We start from the raw sequence: 20,347 nt of genomic DNA on the forward strand, positions 1-20,347 counted from the left end.
TTAAAGATCACCATCTACTGGCATATAAAAATAACATATTTGGTATTGATCATAAATATGTAGTTTCAATAAAGTTGTTATCCACTGAAAATGGTTTTTTGTATCCAGTTCAAGAAACATATGAGAAAGTTGGATAATGCCACCCCTATCACAAGTACTGTACAATTCCTCTGTACAGTAGTGCAATATGTATAACTGAAACAATAATTATTATAATTTTGGGGGGGGCAGAGACCATGTCTACTTATGTGTTTCTAATGCACCCTGCACACTGGGGTTCTGAGATTAATTGGGGGCTTTGAATGCTACTGCAATATAAATATAATATCCTTTTATTACTTTTGTATCTAAAGTTACAAAAACCATTAAAACAAAATATACAAAGTTATTCAAAAAGGTTAAGTTTATGAACTACTGACACTGCTGCAATTATGAACACATTTGCAGCCAAGCTGCTCTCACATTGCCATGAAAAAAAAGTCAATCAACCAAAGGCAAACTAAATAAATGTGCTACACATGGTACCCCAAAGGCCACTAAACCTAGACTCTGGCAGACTGCAGGAGGAAGAGACAGTTCCACAGGTACAGGCCTTCCACAGAAAGTACATTGTTCCCATCCTAGAAAATTCAGTCATGGAAGTCTCAGCCAGTCTTAACTGTTGGGATGAGGTCCAAGATGAGGGGCAGTACCTCAAATAATAATCCCAAGATCTTTCAGGCTTTATAGGATTAATCACCTTTAACTGCAGTCAGAAACTAATTCCTCCATTGAATTGAAAATGAAAAGGAGAAAGTGTTTCAAAGTCGCCTTGCTTTCCACACAGAGTCAATGCATCTCTAAACATCTATGATAAGCACCTATTATAAACAGAATTGATCATGTTAAAGTTTTATTATACACACTGGGATTCTTTTGAGTCATCTGCAAGCTTTGCAGGAATGTTCTTGGTAGCACTGCCTATTACTAAGGTTACCCAACACTTCCCATTATAAGACCCTGTTTTCAGATGCTTATAGCTTTGCCAAACAGTTTGGGCTGAAATGTCACATGCCAGGTGTTTGCCTCAGGCTGACCTTTTCTGGAAAATTCAGTGCACCAGATGGACCAGCTCCAGAGATGAATCAGCATTGAAGGAGGCTGTTGGCTGTAGTACTCCTGACTCATTTGTTGTAGATGTTGGAAGGCATACGGTGAATGAGGCAGGAAGACAAAGGAGGGTCTCCTAGAATCACAGAAATGTAGGGCTGGATGGGATCTTGAGAAATCATCAAGCCCCCCTTGCCAAGTAAACCAAGACTATCTCTGACAGGTGTTTGTCTAACTTGTTTTTAAAAACTTCCAATGAAGGGGACTCCATGACGGCCCTTGGAAGCCTATTCAATAGATTAACTATTCTTAGATATTAGGAAAAAAAATCCTAAAACATTTAACCTAAATCTCCCTAGCTACAGATTAAATCCATTACTTCTTGTCCTACCTTCAGTGGGCATGGAGAACAACTGATCACCATCCTCTTTAAGACAGCATTTAACATACTGGAAGACTTAGTAGGTTGCCCCTCACTTTTCTTTTCTCAAGACGAAATATGCCCAGTTTCTTCGATCTTTCCTCATAGGTCAGGTTTTGTAAACTTTATTATTTGTATTGCTCTCCTCTGGATTCTTTCCAATTTGTCCACATCCTTCCTAAATTGTGGTGCCCAGAATTGGATACAGTACTCCAACTGTGGCCTCATCAGTGTGGAGTAGAGTGGCACAATTATCTCCTCTGTCTTATATACAATACTCCTGTTAATATACCTCAGAAACATATTAGACTTTTTTGCAGCTGCATCACACTGATGACTCATTCGGTTTGTGGCCCACTATAACCCTCAACTCCTTTTCAGCAGTATTACCACCTAGCCAGTTATTCCCCATTTTGTAGTTGTGCATTTGATTTTTCCTTCCTAAATGTAATACTTTTCACTTGTCTTTAATTAATTTCATCTTGTTGAATTCAGACGAATTTGTCAAGGTCATTTTGAATTTTAAACCTCTTCTCCTTAATACTTGCAACCCCTCCCAGCTTGGTGTCATCTGCAAATTGTATAAGTATACGCTCTATTCCATTATTCAAGTCATTACTGAAAATATTGACTAGTACCAGACCCAGGACTGACCCCCTGTGGAACCCCACTAGAGTACAGTCTTTCAATCAGTTCTGCACTCACCTTTATAGTAAATTCATCTAGACCAGTGGTTTTCAACCTTCCATGTGCAGACCCCTAACAAATTTTGGATGGAGGTGCAGACACCTTTGTAAATCTTATACATAGTCTGCAGACCCACAGGGATCTAGACCACCTTTCCTTAGTTTGCTTATGAGAATGTGACATGGAGCTGTGTCAAAAGCCTTACTAAAATCAATGTACATCACTTCTACTGCTTCCCCCCCATCCACAAGATCTGTAATCCTATCAAAGAAGGAAATTAATTTGGATTGGCATGATTTGTTCTTGACAAATCCATGCTGATTATTCCTTATAAACCTATTACCCCCTTGCTGCTCACAAATTAATTGTTCAATAAATGGAAAGATACTGGAGCAAATCGTTAAAGTTAAGCTGATGGCTCTATGATTCCCCATTGTGACATTACCCAGGGTACAATCTGGGATATTGGACAGTTGTAGCCCTTCAGTTCTCCAACCTGGGGTGCCGTTTACGTTGCTTCGCTGTGAGAGCAGCCACCCCTGGCTGGCTCACACCCAGCCTTCAGCATGTAAACTGTCCCCAGCAATACTGCAAGAGTGCTTCAGACAGCCCGCCTGCCACTCTTGAATTACACTGCAGAGAGACACCAGCAAATTCCCAGTCCCACACTTCCCCCCCAGGAATGTGCATCTTGTACTGCCCAGTACCCTTCTGGACAATATAACCTCATATAAAGTCTGTCATTTCATTAAATTAAAATGATATACACACACTTTCTTATCTCAAATAGAGTTTCCCAAACAAACACACACTGATTTAGATAAAATAAAACAACTTTATTAACTATAGAAAGACAAATTGTAAGTAATGAGGCATAAAAGTCAGAACTGGTTACAAAGAAATAAAAGGTAAAATGAAAACTAATACCTAATTTAACAAGCTAAAGTGAATTCAAAGCAAATGATCTCTCTCACCACATGTTCTAGTAGTCTTACTGGCTGAACTCCTTTCTGACAGGATTCCCCTCACCCTGTTCAAAACTGTTTCTTTATTCCCCAGGTGTTATGGTTGTCATGGATAGAGAGAGAGGAGGAATATTTTTGGGCCTCTGTTCTCCTTTCTTATAGTTCCTTTTTTCTTTGAAAATCATCTCCAGCTAAAGTTCAAGAGACCGAGAGTCTGTTTGCATGGGAATTTCCAGCTGTTCCGTTGCCAACATCTAAATTTATTGCTCAGACCCTTCTTCCTGCCAAAGAATGGCTGCTTAACTAGGTGGCAGTCCATTTAATTATGCTGATATCTGGTTGAGGTGCTGGCTACTCTTTTGTCTCTGGGGAACTGAACTGAACTGTTTCCCTAGACTTGGAACATGTCTTATACAGTAGAATGTCATAACTTTACATATAATGTTGCCACACATTTTACCAGAACAATAATGTTCAGCAGATTATGTGTTTTCTAATGATACCTCATGAGGCATACTTTGTACAAAATGTATCATAGTTTTGAAAAAGTGGTGAACATAAGGGTACAGACTGTCACACCCATGTCCTCTTTGTTCCCCCTTTTAAAGATAGGTGCTATGTCTGCTCTTCTCCTATCTTCTGAGACCTCTCCCAGCCTCCAGGAGTTCTCAAAAATTATTGCTTCAGCTAGTTCCTTAAGTACCCCTAGGATGAATTTCATCAGGCTCTGCTGACTTGAATACATATAACTTCTCTTAGGGCTTGTCTACACTTACATTTTATAGCGCTCTAACTTGCTGGCTCAAGGGTGTGAAAAATCATCCCCGAGCTCAGCAAGTTTGAGCGCTTTAAAGCGCTAGTGTGGACAGGCTCCGAGCACTGTGAGCTGTGCTCCCAGCACTCAGAGCTATTCCCCTCATGGAGGTGGAGAGCTCTCTCCCAGCGCTCACGCGTGACCACACTCACATTTCAAAGTGCTGCCGCAGAAGCGCTCCCACAGCAGTGCTTTGAAGTTTCTAGTGTAGACGTCACCTTATTCTTTAACCAGTTCTTTCCCTATTTTGGCTTGCATTCCTTCCCCCTCGTTGTAAATATTGTGTTAAGTGTCTAGTCATCATTAACCTTTTTAGTGAAGACTGTAACAAAATAGGCATAAGCCGTTGTGATTTTGTCCCTACATACTTGTGCTCTTCTTTTGTACTCCTCCTTACCAATTTGACCATTTTTCCACTTTTTGTAGGAGGTGGAAGTGTTAAGGCAGTTGAATAGTGGCCTGGTTTTTTTGGATTCTATCCCTGCCTCTACCACAGAGGTCCTATATGATGCTTGGTGAAACACCTAAACCAGACTTTACATGGGTAGTCAACAACTGTGTTCTTCAGTTTCTGAGTACCTGCATTAAGACAGGCCCTGCAGTCTGATTTCCAGAAGTGCTGAGCACTCACAGATTGCAATGAATTGCTGGTCTGCTTTGAATGTATGAAGTTCAATATGCTAAATACTCTGAAAAAAAACAGGCCTTAGTAGTGGATTCCATCTCTGAAATGGGGATAATAAAACCCCCTCATCTAACAGGGATGTTGTGAAGATAAATAAATTAGTATTTATGAAGCACTTATACTGTAGTGATGAGTGCCATGGAATAACCCATGAGAAAATTAATAATTGTGTCTTCAGAGCAGGGTTTGAGTAGTGTACAGTAAATAACTCTTAGGGCAATACATTGAACAATGAAGATAAAAAACAATTGAATAGCTGCTCATTAAGTGAGTACCATCTATCCTGCACACCGAATGAAACAGGCAGCTGTGGTCATGTAGTTAAAGACTATCATAATGCATATGCACAAGGGGAGGAAATTAATGTTGCACAGGCAACCTTCATTCTGGCATTTCTTCACTCTTAAGTGTTTGACTTTGCAACCTTAATGTGTTCTTTTAATGTATTTGGTGTTTAATTATGTAATAAATCGATGTGCTGGAGCCAAGACACTTACTATATGAATCACACACACATGCTGGGGGCCAGGACTAGTTTCAAAACTCAGGCCTGTAGTAGCCAAAATAACTCCTGTAACTATTACTACCAATAGTAACTATTCTTTGTGTGCGCCATCCATCAAGGGCAACATCATTTCCCAATAATTCAAACAAAGGTCCTCTGCAGTTCCAGTTACATGCAGGGCCAAAGTCATTACTGTTGCTTCCTGTAGAAATGACTATTTAGTACTCAATGAAGTTAGAGAAAGGGTGGGAGAGAGGCAAATGGACAAATACAGAGGATTCATCTAGAAACCTCAGAGAGCCTGAGGTTTTACTTATAGAGTGAATTCATTTTCTGCAATAAAGGGAATGGTAATTAAGCAGAATTGGCAGATAATGAGTCTAAGTGTCTTAGCTCACTTGTCTTCAAGTGGAAATGTAAATGTAAAACTGAATTTGAAGTGACATTATGGGATGACAACTGGGATACTGTTCAGATCAATGTTACAAACTCACCTTGCTCAGTCATACTAACATGTTTTCTTCCTGCTTCCAAAACAAAACTCAATCTATTGAATGGGAGTTTGGGCAAGCCACTACCAATGGATTTAATAAAGGTGAGCTCAATTGCTGGTCACCCTAGTCCATTAATTGTATGGCTGTGGTAAACTCAAGAAATTGCCCAAACACATACAAAGAAGAAGTGTGCTACTAAAACTAGTGGATTTACACTGGTGTGATCAAGAGCAGAATTAGCTCCTCAGTGAAGAGAAAAAGCTTGCCCCTTCGTAGGTTTTCCAAATCCATTACTGTACAAAGCTTTAGTATATGGTATTCAGATACATACAGCTCTGAAGACAATGGAAGGTCAAATGAAGGTAAAAAAGTAAGATTTGACAGTCTAAGTAAAGAACATCTAGCCCAGCATAAAAACAAAATTGTAGGAAGGCCCAAATAGAACACTATTGATCCACTGATAGAAGCAGATAAACAGTGTACTTTATAAAAACTGATAAAAGCAAAAATAAGCCTGTGCCAACTAAGCCAGCCTACATGAAATAATGAAAACTGTGTAATCATCTTATTCCACAGTGACTTGAATTACACCTTCCATGTGGCTTGATAGCCCTGTTTTAATTAGAAAAAACTGTAAATACATTTGTCAGCTCTCCAGGGTCAAGTAATTGCAGAGTCAGCCTGTAGTCAAGCTTCCTTCACAACCACGTCGAGAGCACTAGAAAGTCAAGACACACTAACTTTATTGCAGCCCATATAAACTAAGTTCACTACCGCTGTTTCTGTCATGCACCTTAAGTAAGTATTTTAAAAGCCATAGATAATGGTGCAGACAGTTTCAACTGATTAGTTTCAATGAAACAGAAAAGAGAACACCTTTCAGGAGAACAGTGTTTTTCATACCCAAAAACATGTTAGGGAGACAGCATACATTTTGTTTATTTCAATTAATTACATCTCTTCAAGGCAACCAAATGACTTTTTGTTAATATGACATATCGACTCCAGTTCATATAGCTTGTTTTTAAACAAACATTTTCCTGTTCCATTTCCATTATTACAACCCTAGTTATTTTACCATATCAGAGCCCTATTCGTTCTGCTAGTATTTTTCCTTCAAATTCATGATTTTAGTCATGCATTTAGGTTTACATATTTTATTTAAGCAGGACTCCATGTAGTGGTAACCTGAATGAAAACTGAGAATTTATTTGGTATTCCACAGAAGTCTATTGGGTTTTGATGGGAAAGGTTGAATCTTTAATAGCTGGAGAAACACAGCCACAATAGACCTCAAATATCAAACACCTGACCAGGCTGAACAATGCAATCATTAACAAGAGTGAGTATTCAGCTTTACACTTTTAAGCAAATATTTCCCCACATCCATTTTTAAAAAAAACAGCAGTAGAGATAGATATGAACCAGAAAAGAGTCAGTGATTTGGGCCTGATCCAGAGCCCACTGTAGTTAATGGGAGTCTTTCCATAGACTTCAATTGGGGTTTCAACCTGACTCTTAATGACGGTCTAGATTTTTTTAAAATTTGTTTTGGGAGTGAAGGATAGATCATTGAAGAGTTACAATCCTTCATGGAGGGATCTATCAAATCCCACAATTGAGAATTGGGAAATCAGCATTACAATACAATACACTGTTTTCATCAGTCTCCTTCCGAGACTGATCTTTAGCTTTCATTTTTGGCTTCAATCAATTCATGTATTGTGGGGACAGTTGGGAATATTTCTGTGCTTGTGTTGTTTCAGAGAAAAAACAAACCAGCAATCGATCTTTGAAGTAATTCAAATTATGATGAGGTGAAAAATATCATAAGTCCAGCTGTGGAGAGCTGGGAAATCGCTACAATTTTGATGAAATTTGTGCATGCTTCTGTGGGTATGTCTACCCTGCAATTAAACACCCACAGCTGGCCTGTGGAGGGTCCAGGAGCCGGGGCTCCAGCCCAAGCCCCAATGTCTACACTGCAGTGAAACAGCCCTGTAACCCAAGCCTCACAAGCTTGAGTCAGCTGACATGGGCCAGCCACAGGTGTTTCATTGCAGTATAGACATAACCCACCACAAACACACAGGGTACTTGCTATGGAGTTAGATCAAAAGGGAGCTGTTCGGGGAACCAAGAAGAAAAACCATCACAACAATAGCCTAGCTCTGGAGCAGCCCAACAAACAAACATTCACACACAAAAGCTAGGTTCATAGCTGTGAAGAGGCAGCTCCTCAGCCCCTACCCCGTTTTGCCAAGGCTGAGAACCTAGAGATCAGAAGACACAATTCAGTTGAAAAGATCTGCCCTGCAGAAAGGTGGGGGAAGGAGAAGAAAGCAGTTGTCAGTTGCTGCAGGCTGACACAGTGATGAGGGCGAGGGTCTGCAGCAAGCAGGCTTTAAATTGGTCCCCATGTGAATGGGGTTTGCACCAAGGTTAAGTCATGTCTATTTAAGGGCTTCAGGGGACTGCTACGAATAGATAAAACAGTATGTTGAGAGAGAAATAGATTTAAAACAGCAGAGAGGCCGGAGTGCTGTTTACCTCCTGGCAAATTAATCACCCCTTGTTTTGAAGAGGCTGCTTCTGTGCACATTGTTACTGTTCAGGCTCCAGAAGGGAAACTCTCACAGGTGTCAAAGCTGTTGGGCCTGCTACGTATCAGGTTGGCAACCAGAGGGCTGTAAGCTGGAGTGAGATGGAGTCGAAGGAGTGGTTGGAGTGCAGGATCCCACCCCAAAGAAAAGTGGAAGCATGGGCCTGTCACTTGAAATGGATGCACTCAGGGGACTAGAAAAGGGTCTCAGATGGGGAAGCCTACCCAGGCACTCTAACACCAATCAGGGAGGAAACATTCTGAGTGCTTCAGGAATTAATGGTGTTCAGACAGACAAATGCAATTTGGTTTTCAGAGAACCAAGTCACCACTATGAATCAATGTGGGAAGGAATTTTAATTTGGAAATCAGTGGGAGAGTGGAAACATTAGTGCCAGAAACTATAAGAACGGGTGCACTTAGCTCGCCTATGTTTTGAAAAGAGAATGAAACAAACGAAGCACTAGTTTTCTTTCAATTTTAAAACACCATTTCCAGTGGGATGATAATTTTAAAAGTCATTATAAACTGACCAGAAGAGCAGCTCTGTGTAGTTCGAAAGCTGCCTCTTTCACCAACTGAACTTGGTCAAATAAAAGATATTATCTCACCCACCTTGTCTCATTATCATAATAAAACTTGCCCCCACTCATGGGGTCCCCTGGGTAAGCACCAGCATTGTATATTGCTAACGCTTATACATGCATGGGAAAGGATTTTGGGAAGGGCTGAAGGTGTGAGTGTGGAATAAAAGATTCCTTTGCAGGTTGCGACAGGCCGAAGGTGGAGGAAGGGGGAAAGAAACGGGTTAACTCAATAATTCAGCTAGGCTCAAAAATAAGAAACAAACCTGCCGCTCAAGGCTAATGCACACAAACAAGCTCCCTGCTGCCAAACAGCCAAAAGCCTGTGGGAAAGGAGAGCTGAACCAGACAGACCTGAAGGGGGTTGAAAACAAAAAAAAATTGAAAGGCCAGTGAGTGAAAGAACAACAGTCTCACGACCCTAAAGCCGGTGTGTTTTGGGGAACCTAAGGGAGCCGCAAAAGGCCGGTTCGGACTGGTACAGAAAGCACGGAAAACAAGGATCCCTGGACAAAAACGCCGCCCAAAAAACCCAGGGCTTAAAACCCACCCGAAAGCTGAAGCAAGTCGGAGATCAACAGTGGACCCTAGATGGCCTGTGCACAGAACAGAACTCCCGTCTACCCTTCCCACCTCTTCTTACGTTACACCCAGGCTTGGCCAGCCTTGGGTTGCGCGTGTGTGAGTATGAAAGTGGGCTAAGGCCCGGGTGCTAATGCTTTCTTCCTTCCCTTAAGTAACATGAAAAGCACCCAGCACTCACCACTGTTATTTGGTTAATAAAGCTTTAAACTTAGTCACTTGGTGTGCTCCTTCATCTCCTCCCCTAAACATCCTGCGGCCTCAGCCTAATCACCTGAAGCCCCAGGCAGATTGGTAACATAAATCTGTCACATCATTGTAATCAGACAGTTTATATTCTGTTCTTGCCAATATTCAGCAAGAATTACTTAAAGGATACCAGGTTTTAACAAGATTAGTTTTAGCCAGAAAAATCCTAATGTTGATATACATGGTATTCTAGCCAGTTCATAGATAAAGATATTATTGGTAGAAAAGTTAGGGTATAAATACAGTCCTGGCTTCGGGTGAGAATTATCTTAAGCAAAAAATAAGTCAAATATGAGCTGTGAACCAGCACTGTATTTCAAGAATTTCCACTATGGTTGATTAAACTGCCAGAACTGTAGGCTGATGAAGATAAATTGCTTGGAACTGAGAAAGAATAGAGAGGAAATAAGATGAAAGGAAGAAACCATTGAGATAACCAGGGGAGGGGAAGAAGAAGAAAGTCCTGTGCTTTTTTTCAGGTGTTATTGGCATGGTTTATGTGTCCTTGATTTTCAATAACTACTTATCCTATATTAAAGCCCAAGAATTAATCTCACTTCTAGAAATGTTGGGGGAGGGAGTTAATTGCCATATTTTTATCAGCAAAGTTTTCTAAAAGGTATAATTGATTGACCATTGTCCTTATAGGTGGAAAACTCTATAATCTAATAGCAGCTATGGGTTGCACTAATACTTTAGAAGGGCACTCCCTTCCATTAATACGTCACTTCCAGGCTCAGGACAAATCACCACCAGGTATAAAGAAACTAAAGGTCTTATTTATCTGTCACCCCTATCAGGCAAGCCACTACATATAGTAGACTTCGTTAGCACCAGCAGTGTATGTCACAAACCAATAGTCCCATAACAGGCCTACCTTCTTACAGGGAGACTCTAGCAGAACACAGTCTCTCAAGCCCTTAGAGAACTGCTCTCCTCCCTATTCATCCCCCAACTGATCTGTACTCTCTCTTTTTAATCCTCTACCCCAAGCCTGGCATCTGCTTAAAATGTGGCAGGGTAGGCTTGATTGAGCCCACAGCACCTTGTTAACCCTTTACTAGCCAATGTGTGATGCTGTTGCAAATAATGAATAATAATAATAATAATAATTAATAATAATAATAAAAGGAAAAAGCAGAGGCATAGCATGCAAGTGACAGGAGGTGATAGTACCACTCTACTCAGCACTGGTTAGGCCTCAGCTGGAGTGCTATGTCCAATTTTGGTCACCAATGTATAGTAGGGTTGGCAATTTTGGTTGGATGTATTCCTGGAGGTTTCATCACATGACACAATCTTTAATTAAAGATTAATCTTTAATTCCTGGAAAGTCCAGGACAATCTTGGAGGGCTGGCAACCCAAATGTATAGAAAGGATGTGGAGAAACTGGAAAGGATCCATAGGTGAATGACAAAGATGATCAAAGGGATGGAATGCAGCCATATGAGCAAAGACTGAAGGAACTGGGTATGTTTAGTTTGAAAAAGAGGAGATTAAGGGAGGATGCGATAATGGTCTTCAGATACTTGAAAGGCTGCCATAAAAGATGGAGAAAAGTTGTTCTCCCTTGCCACAGAGGGCACGACAAGAGGCAATAGGTTCAAACTACAGCATATCAGATTTAGATTAAATCTCAGGAAAACTAACTCTAAGAAAAGTAATGGAACAGACTGCCTAAGGATGTTGTGGAAGCTCCTTCACTGGAGGTTTTCCAAAAGGAGGCTGGATAGCCATCTGTCTTGGATGGATTAGATACAAGAAATCTAACATCTTGGTAGGGGGTTAGACTAGATGACCTTTGTGGTCCCTTCTAACCCTATGATTCTATGTGGGGTTTGTATACCCCATCACAATTTATATCTCTGGAAGGGGAGGGGGAAGCTATCTAACAGGAGAAATAGGAACAGCGTACCTTTCACGAGGGAGTTAGATGAAGAGGTCAAAAGATCATCCTTTATTTTCAAGTGCAGATATACCAGTACTCCCTCTCGGTCAGGGAAAATAGAATCTTCAGCTCCACGTAAAGGCCAAACAGTTTCAAAAGTAGTTCTGAATCTGGGCGCTTTATTTTTAGGGAGCTCAAACCATGATTTTTAAAAGAGATTAGTCATCTTGGTTGCCCAGCATAAGACACTTCAACGGGGCTTCATTTTCGGAGGGTCGGTGCTCAGCACTTCCTGAAAATCAGGGTCCTTTAGATGTCTCAATTTGACACACAGAAATGGAGGCAGCCAAAAATCACTAATCATTTTTGCAAATCTCAGGCCAAAAGCAAGATACCTTTCACCTGTTTTTTCTACATGCACATCCCTAATTTTAATGGGGACTGCAAGTGCTCAGCACCTCTGAAAATCAGGTTTCTCAATATGGGATCCCAAAAATGAACCCACACCCAGAGACCTTTTGTGACAATGTCAGCCTTGGTATTGCTTTACAGATGCACATTAAATAAAAGACGTTGGCTTTTGAATACAAAGACTCAAAATGAGGAAGAACAGTGGAGTGGAAGTGAAGGGAAAGTAAAAAAGGACGAGAAGATGAGGATGGAAGAAAAAACACTTGCTAGGAAAGGAAGGGCATTAACAATGAACAGTTCAAAATGTATCTGGCTCTCTCCACGTGAGAGTAATCAACTTCTAGGATGCTTGAAAAAATAGAAAAACTTGCAATGTCAACATCTCCTGTTCTTTCCACATAGAATGAAGAATGTCCAAAATGGACTTTTTCTAACTTCATTACACTGTAAAAGAAGCTTCTTCACTCTGAGAAACAATCTTATCTTTGGATAATCCAGGACATTATCCACAAATAGCAGGATAACATAGATAAAATATAGCTAACAGGATGGGAGTAAATTTGAAGCAATAACCCTGGCATTCGTTAGGCACAGTGCAGCCACAAGCCATACACTGTCTGTTGAGATATGGATATCCCAATTACAGATCCACTCCACTCCTTTCCCATTTTGCTGTACTCTAAGCATCAACTCTATGCCATTAAAACCCCTGGTTTTTAAAATGGATATGTGGGTAGAACCACTCATTATCTAAATATAGTATTTATGGTATGTTGTACTGTGCATGTTTTCTTACATTTTCCCCTTTGACTTGGTGAAGCAAAATTTCTACAGTATTGAGTTAAATTGTTCTTCATTTAAAAAATCAATTTGTATTTTATTAGCAATAATCCCAATAATTTATTTTAATATAGGATATTGACATTTTACAGGGTTTGTGTTTTTTGTTTTGTTTTTGCTTTGCTATCTTGTCCCCGTAATACCTTCTAGGAACGTGAAGATTTCTTTCAGGCATAGGATTGAAATTTTTCCTACTAATGAAGTGGAGATTAACCTGCTATTTTTGTTTACTTCTTTCATATGCACTTTGACCACTCAATCATAACAGAGCTTCTGAAAATAAAGATCCTTAATTGCTACTGGGCCAGCAGGGGAAACTGCAATTTTGGCTCAACAAAATAGTAGCTATAGGGTTTACTTTTAACAAGAGGCTAGATTGCCCATCTCATAAAAAAAACCCATGCATGAATATGCCTGTGGGGAACAGAAAACCCAGTGGAACTTTCCAGTATGTATCTCATCAGATGGTAGGGGTTGGGGGCAGGGGCATAAGATTGGCAAAGAATGACCCTAAGAACCCTAAAGCCTGACAAACACACTACGCCCAACACTTAGTTTCATAGTATTTATCTAAAGAGAGTCAAGTGAGGGATCTAATAAACCTGTCTGCCTTGGTTCACATGTAAAATACACATTGTAAGCCAATGCAAAGGAAGCTAGTTAGCATACAGCATCCATACGAGGATGTGAAGGAAACATGGAGCCAGCACAACAGGGAGTCTAGCAGAGAAAGATATAACAGTCCCTGCGGCCCGCTACTTCCCACAGCTCCCAAACCATGGCCACTGGGAGCTGCGGGGGGCCGTGTCTGCAGATGGTCAACATCATCAAAATGTCTCGCGGCCTGCAATCAGATTACCCTGATGGGCCGCATGCAGCCCGCAGATTGCCCACCACTGCCTTAGATTCTATGAATCTAAGAAGGAAGACAATGTACCATTCTCCTTATGCCATTCCTTTAAAGGCACCATGCAAAGGGGAAATGTTTTTTCTTTTTCTTTTTAGAAGAACATAACATAAGGACGGCTACTGGGTCAGACCTATGGTTCATCTAGCCCAGTATCCTGTCTTCCGACAGTGGCTAAGGTGCTTCAGAAGGAATGAACAGATCAGATAATCAAGGGATCCATTCCCAGCTTCTGGCAAGGAGGTACAGTATAGAGAAGGTCTAGGAAGTCATTACTTCCCCTCTCCCCGCCAATTACATGGGGGTTTTTTGCCCTACGAAGATCAGAAATGTCAGTCTGCAGGGACTCAGGCACCCCAGGGCTATGGATTGGAAGCTCTTCCTATCCTTGATTGAAGAAATAGGTAGATGAATCTTTAGCAGAACTCTAGGTCCTCATGTTCTAGGTAAATAGGTATTATTTAGGTGCTGAATTTTAAGAGGCCTGATTTTTAGAAGTACTGAGTGCCCACAGCTCCCCTTGTTCATACCCCAGCATATGGATCTAGCCATAAAATTTGGATCTGGATCCATGTTTGGATCTCAAATCTACCTCCAAAGTTTGTGGCTGTTTAGATCTGGGGATTTTATTGAAACCAATCTCCAGTTGTTAAATTCCAGCTATGGTAAAAAGGAAAGAAGAAAACAAACTGATTAAGCTGAGAGCACTTTAGAGCATTCTGCATAATTGTTAAACATATTTCATTTGGAAAGTTAAGTTTTCTTATTAGCAATGCATTAGCACTTAATAAATAAAGATGCAGTACTTTGATTTTCATTTTGAAGCAGAAATGTAATACTACAGCCAGTAACAAAGTCAGTGCACATTTGATTTCTTGTTTATGATAGTCGACATCTGAAACACAGTTAAAGTTGACATGCAAGGCACTTAGGAATTTATCAACTTGATTTTCTAGTGTGACCATATTTGAGATAGAGTATGCACATCTTCCTGTTGCCATGGATACAAACATATTGAACAAGTGAGCAAATTTTAGGGGTTGAAAACTGAAATCAGAACTGAAGTTAAAAAAGTGATTTACGTTAGGTACTAAATCTTTACAGTGATGAGCACCATCCAGACCCTAGAAAGATGAATAGCTAGATGAACAAAGATACAAGTGATTTAAAGTAATGATTACAAAAGTCTGAGCAAGCTTGCAAAGGCAGTTTGTTTACTTTCATATACCTCCCTATGCTAATAAGAATGCCAGGATCATGTATGGATGATGAAAGGCATTCAAGCTTGCATTCAGCTTTAATGGAAGCAACCTACAAGGATTTCATGCCTAATTAAGGACATTCTTATCAGTTCCATGTATGATCCTTGTATCCTAGATAACATTTTGCCAGTACCAGTTATTTCTTTGCCTTTCAAAGAATGAGAATAAGCCCAGCTCTGCTATAACTTAAATATGTACTAGATACTCTTTAAAATGTTCTGTGTAAATAAGCTCTTTTATTTCTCATTCATAATAGATATGCCTGGAATCCAAGTATAATTATATAAATATATTAAGTGTCCTTCAAAAAGGAGACACGTGGAAACTCCACTGAGCCACACCAGATATTCCCAACTGTGGAGCAAAATATCTCCCCTGTCTATCCCTTTTTCTTCCCCCTCCCCGCCCCCCAAGAAGCAGGATATGCTCAGCTTGGTGGGGGAAGGGAAACACCTTTGTCATACCACCACTCAGGAAGCTATCCCTCTGCCTTTCCAGCTGCTATATGAAAGTAGACAGGTCATAGGTTCTCACATCCTTCAACACCAGCAAGTTTTGTGTTAGTGATTATTTTCTTGCACTGTGTCTTTCTGTGAGAGAAAGGATGGGTTTGTAGTTCATGCACTGGATTGGGACTTGGGGGACCTGGATTTGATTCCCACTCTGTTGCTTAATCTCTGAGTCTCAGTTCCTTGTCTCTAACTGGGGATAATAATACTTCCTTGCTCCCACCCTTTGTCTGTCTTGTCCATTCAGCTTGTAAGCAAATTGAGGCAAGGACTGTCTGTAGGTATATACAACATGGGACCCAGATCTCAGGTGAGGCTTCCATGTGTTGCTGTAACAAATAATCCTCACAGGCCTTGTCCGGAGCCAGCCATACACCCCACTGCATCTGTACCACTAGTCACCCAAATCCTAAATCTGTGGTAGATCCTGTGGGATTAGTAACTGAGTGGACAGAGGGACAGTCCCAATAAATCAGGAGCAGCTGTGAGTCCTTTCCTCCTCTCAGCAGCTTCATAATGCCCCACTACAAACCTGAGCTATATTTTTAACATGGGAGTTCAGTGGCAAGTCAACCTTTCCGCTGAGAAGACCAGCCTGGTGCATTACATCATAGAGAGAGGGGTGTGAAATGGGGCACTGGAGTAGGAGGCAGGAACTCCTATGCAGTGAGTAATATTAATCTAATGATGTATTCAACAGGCTTTTCAATATTTAAAATATAATGACACCCCCCAAAAACAGGCCATTATTCATCCACATGTACCAGAGTTCCAGTCTTGATTTTGACAGTGACTCCCTGTGTAGCCTTGGCAAATCATGAATCATCTGCCTGAGTTTCATCTTCTTCTAAATAACAGGGTTAATAAGAGCATCTCACACTGGGAGTTGTGAGGATTAATTAGATAAGGGATGAAAAAACACTTCGTAAGTGCAACTATTACGGTTTACCTGAAATTCTTTGACATGGAAGCCTGAAAATATTTTGTTCGACCAGGTCTGGAGGTCCCTCTTGGTCCCTGCTCATGAGATACAATAGTTTAACCTCTGTGGGCTGCAATACTTTGGTCTAATTTCAGTTGTTGGGTTCAGTGTGCAGGTGCTGGGTGGTGTTGGTGGCCTGTGATATACAGGAGGTCAGACTAGATGAGCCGGAGGTCCCTTTGGACCTTAAACCCTGACTTTGAGTAATAGGTTCATTGTAATTTCATTTCTTCCAGAGTCACTATCCTTTTGTTGATTGCAAATTCAATAAACACTCCAATGAGATTCCCTCAATGAAGAACTGCCGGAAAAGAGCATTTTGTGGTAAATTGAAATTCAGTTTGTTCTGCACTATTTAGAATAAATCAATGAGTTTGATAATGCAATAGCTGCATGATGCAAATATTTTAATGCACTTCTACTAGTAGTATTTATTTGTATTACGGTAGCACCTAGGAGCCTTAATCATGGATCAGGGTGCCCTTGTGCTAGGTGCTGTACAAACACTGAGCTTACAATTTAAGTTTAAGACAAGAGATAACAGGTGGATGCTACAAACAGTGCCCGGGGTGGGAGGTGGCAAAAAGACGCAGTGATAAGACAATACCGGTCAGCAATATGTATCTTCATTTTGCCAAATACTTACCCCTTAGTCACATTGTACATGCAGATAATGGCCACCCAAGCTAAATTGTTAAGGAATTTCTTGGTACCACCCTTTAGGAGTTCCAGTGCTGAAGAAATTCAACTGGAGGAAACTTAGATCGTAGCTACCAAAGACTGAATAGTGTTTGAAAGAGGAGAATTAAAAATGCATGTACTTTGATATCCAAGTGCCCTGAGACCCAAGTTACAGGTATTTTTTATTTGGATTTGACAGCATGGTTGGTCTTGTTTTAAAAACAAAATAAAAAACAAACAAACAAAAAGATTGAAGTGACTCACACAGGGGTCAATTTCCAAGAACCACTTCACAACTAATGTCAGATGCCTAATAAAAGAATATGATCTTCTATTATGTATTTATTCTCTTCCTGATATGGGGCCTAGTCTTCATGTCACTCTCCTACCCCAGGACATGAGCAGACTAGCAGGTGATTTGGAGATAGGATTCTCTCCATGCTAAGGGCCCATATTCTGGTTGCAAAGACTGTCTGCAGAGACTACTTGTTTTGTTTATTAAATTCCTTGGGTGTGAAAGTGCTATTGGAAATAACTAAGGGGTGGGAATTTTGCTGCTATTGAGGTAGATTTCATTTTTAGAATCTGCATAAGAAAAAAAAAAGTAGGCTCATAGAAAAAGGGCTAGTATACTAAGGAATGATCAAAGAGAAAGCAGGAATCTGGGTTTGGAATGAGGAGTCAAAATTGCATTCTTGGTATTGATCACAAGCATGGCACAATTGAGGTGGATAAATCCCTGACTCAGAAAGTCAACGTTTGAGGGATACACTAAAAGGAGGCTAGTTGAAATGAGAAATCTTACTTAGATTACATGGTGTCAGTGAGTGACTATTGGTCATAGGATACAATTGTAGAGACACATATGCATAAACCAAAATCCATGGACTCTGCTCTGATGCTAAAACTTGAAACTACATGAAAAACTGAAACCAGATTGAATTACAAATAAAACAACCCACCCAGACTGATATCTACATTCATGTGTACTTGAGTTAACCTCACTTTCTCAGGTGCTGATATGTAATCAAAGTGAAACCATTAAGTTTCACTTGAATTTTTGGGTCCACTCCAATATCTAACCACCACCATGAGCAGAATGCAGCTGTTATAAACTCATACAGTTTAAATGAAGAAAAGGTTTGTGTGAGTCTTTGCATCCTCAAACTGTTGAGTTTTGCACAGAATTGGTATCCAAAAGCTATGGTATAGCCCAGGGATCAGCAACTTTTGGCACATGGCAAGGGCACCTAAACTCTGACTTCCCTTCTTGGGTCCTCCAATACTTCCTGGCTGCCTCGAAACAGGATTATCTGGAGGCTTCCTTCTCTGACTACTTTACAGAGATCTTTCTTACTGTCCCCTCTCCTTCAAGATGTGAGCCTACTTACCCAGGCTTTTCTCACCTCTTGTCTTCCTTAGGCTCTCCTTATCCTTTTGTTCCATAGAGCTGCCTCTTTCTTCCACTCACACAAGATGGCACTCCTAGTTCCACCCCAACACATATCTGACTGACAGATAGCTAAGTCCCTCTCTACCAGCCAAACATCCTATGTCCAAGAGTGATAGCCCCCTACTGAAAATGCAGTAATGACAATTTCAGGGTCTATTATAGTACTTTAAACCCATTTTTAACTTAATTTCACCTTATTCAGGAAGAAAACAGGCAGAGTAACACATCTTCACATAGGCAGTTACAGATAAAGCTTGGAGAAAAGATCCCCATGTTGCTGTGGAAATAGGTGAGAAGACACTGGAAAGCTATTTACTGACCTCATGTTGTTAGACTTTATAGACGTGCCAAAGAGAGGAAATTATCCATTTGCAATTATCTTAACTAAATTGATATCTGCCCAAGTCACTTGTTTGTGTGTGTTCTCTCCCCACTTTAAAAAAAAAAAAGCCACAGGGAAAGTGCATTGGCAAATTATCCACAGTGCAAGTAGATGGTATGCTATGCACTGAAATAGTGCAATTAAATATTTACAGTGTAAAAATTATACACTCTTTCTGTAATACTACACAATAATTTTCAGTATCCATGCCCAGGACTTCAGCAATAATCTACAATAATTCCATTTCAATTAACTCTGTTTTGATGACAACTGGATTATATGAAAAGACATTTATTAGCCTAACATAGAATGCTGGTTCACTATTTACAATTAGCTACTTGAGGTATGGATTTTTTTATAGCCATCATTATTGTATCCCATTTCAATGTATAATTCTCACATCTTCAGTTTAGAAAATATGGAGTAACAAGACACATTTCTGTCATATTAGCAAGGCTGCAAAAAGCTGTTTTGTAAGTCATGTTTTATCAAGGTTCTTTTCAAAGTAAATACATTCAAAAATAGGCAGTTGAATTTCCTTTAAATTTACAGATGAAATACACTTTTCCAAGAAATGAATATACTGAAAATAAGTTTATATAAGAACTGAGTCAGTGTCAATTATGACTATTAATACTAAAACAAACTCAGTCTAGTTATTCCCTCCTATGGGCTTCCATTTGCATCCCATCTACTCTGTCTGATTTGATAGGATTGTAAATTCTTTGTGGGGGGGGGGACGTTTGTAGTTTCTTATGCAATGCTTAAAACAAATACAGACAGAACTTGCAGAAAACACAAAAGTGAACTGCTTTTAGAAGAGAGATACTTTCAGACCTGATTCTCATTTACACTAAGGCCTCTACACCGCTCTGGCAATATAAAGGGGTGTTAAGGCGGAGGCAAATTTTTTATCTCTAGTTTATAACACTTACAGAGAAGCATACAGGGGCCTTCATATAAAGGAGCATTCAGAGCTTTTTATCCCCAGCAGAATGACTACTGAGCAAATGAGAATTTTTAGATCGTGGGGGCTACCCAGTAGGTAGCCCCAGGGCCAACTCCAGGCACCAGCACAGCAAGCAGGTGCTTGGGGCGGCATGTCCGGTTCTTCAGCGGCAATTCGGTGGCGGGTCCCTCAGTCCCATCTCGGAGGGAAGGACCTGCTGCCGACTTGCCGCCGATCACGGCTTTTTTCTCTTTTTTTTCGCTGCTTGGGGCAGCAAAAACACTGGAGCTGGCCCTGGGTAGCCCTCAGGAGTTCCATAGTGCCCTGGGAAGCCATTCTTCTCCCTCATATCCAAAGGGGACAGAGCAAGAAGTCTAGTCTATGATTAAATAGCTCACCTGTTGA

Source organism: Terrapene carolina, unplaced genomic scaffold (genome assembly GCF_002925995.2).
Source record: "Terrapene carolina triunguis isolate 2854851 unplaced genomic scaffold, T_m_triunguis-2.0 Scaffold42, whole genome shotgun sequence".
Taxonomy (NCBI): Eukaryota; Metazoa; Chordata; order Testudines; family Emydidae; genus Terrapene; species Terrapene triunguis.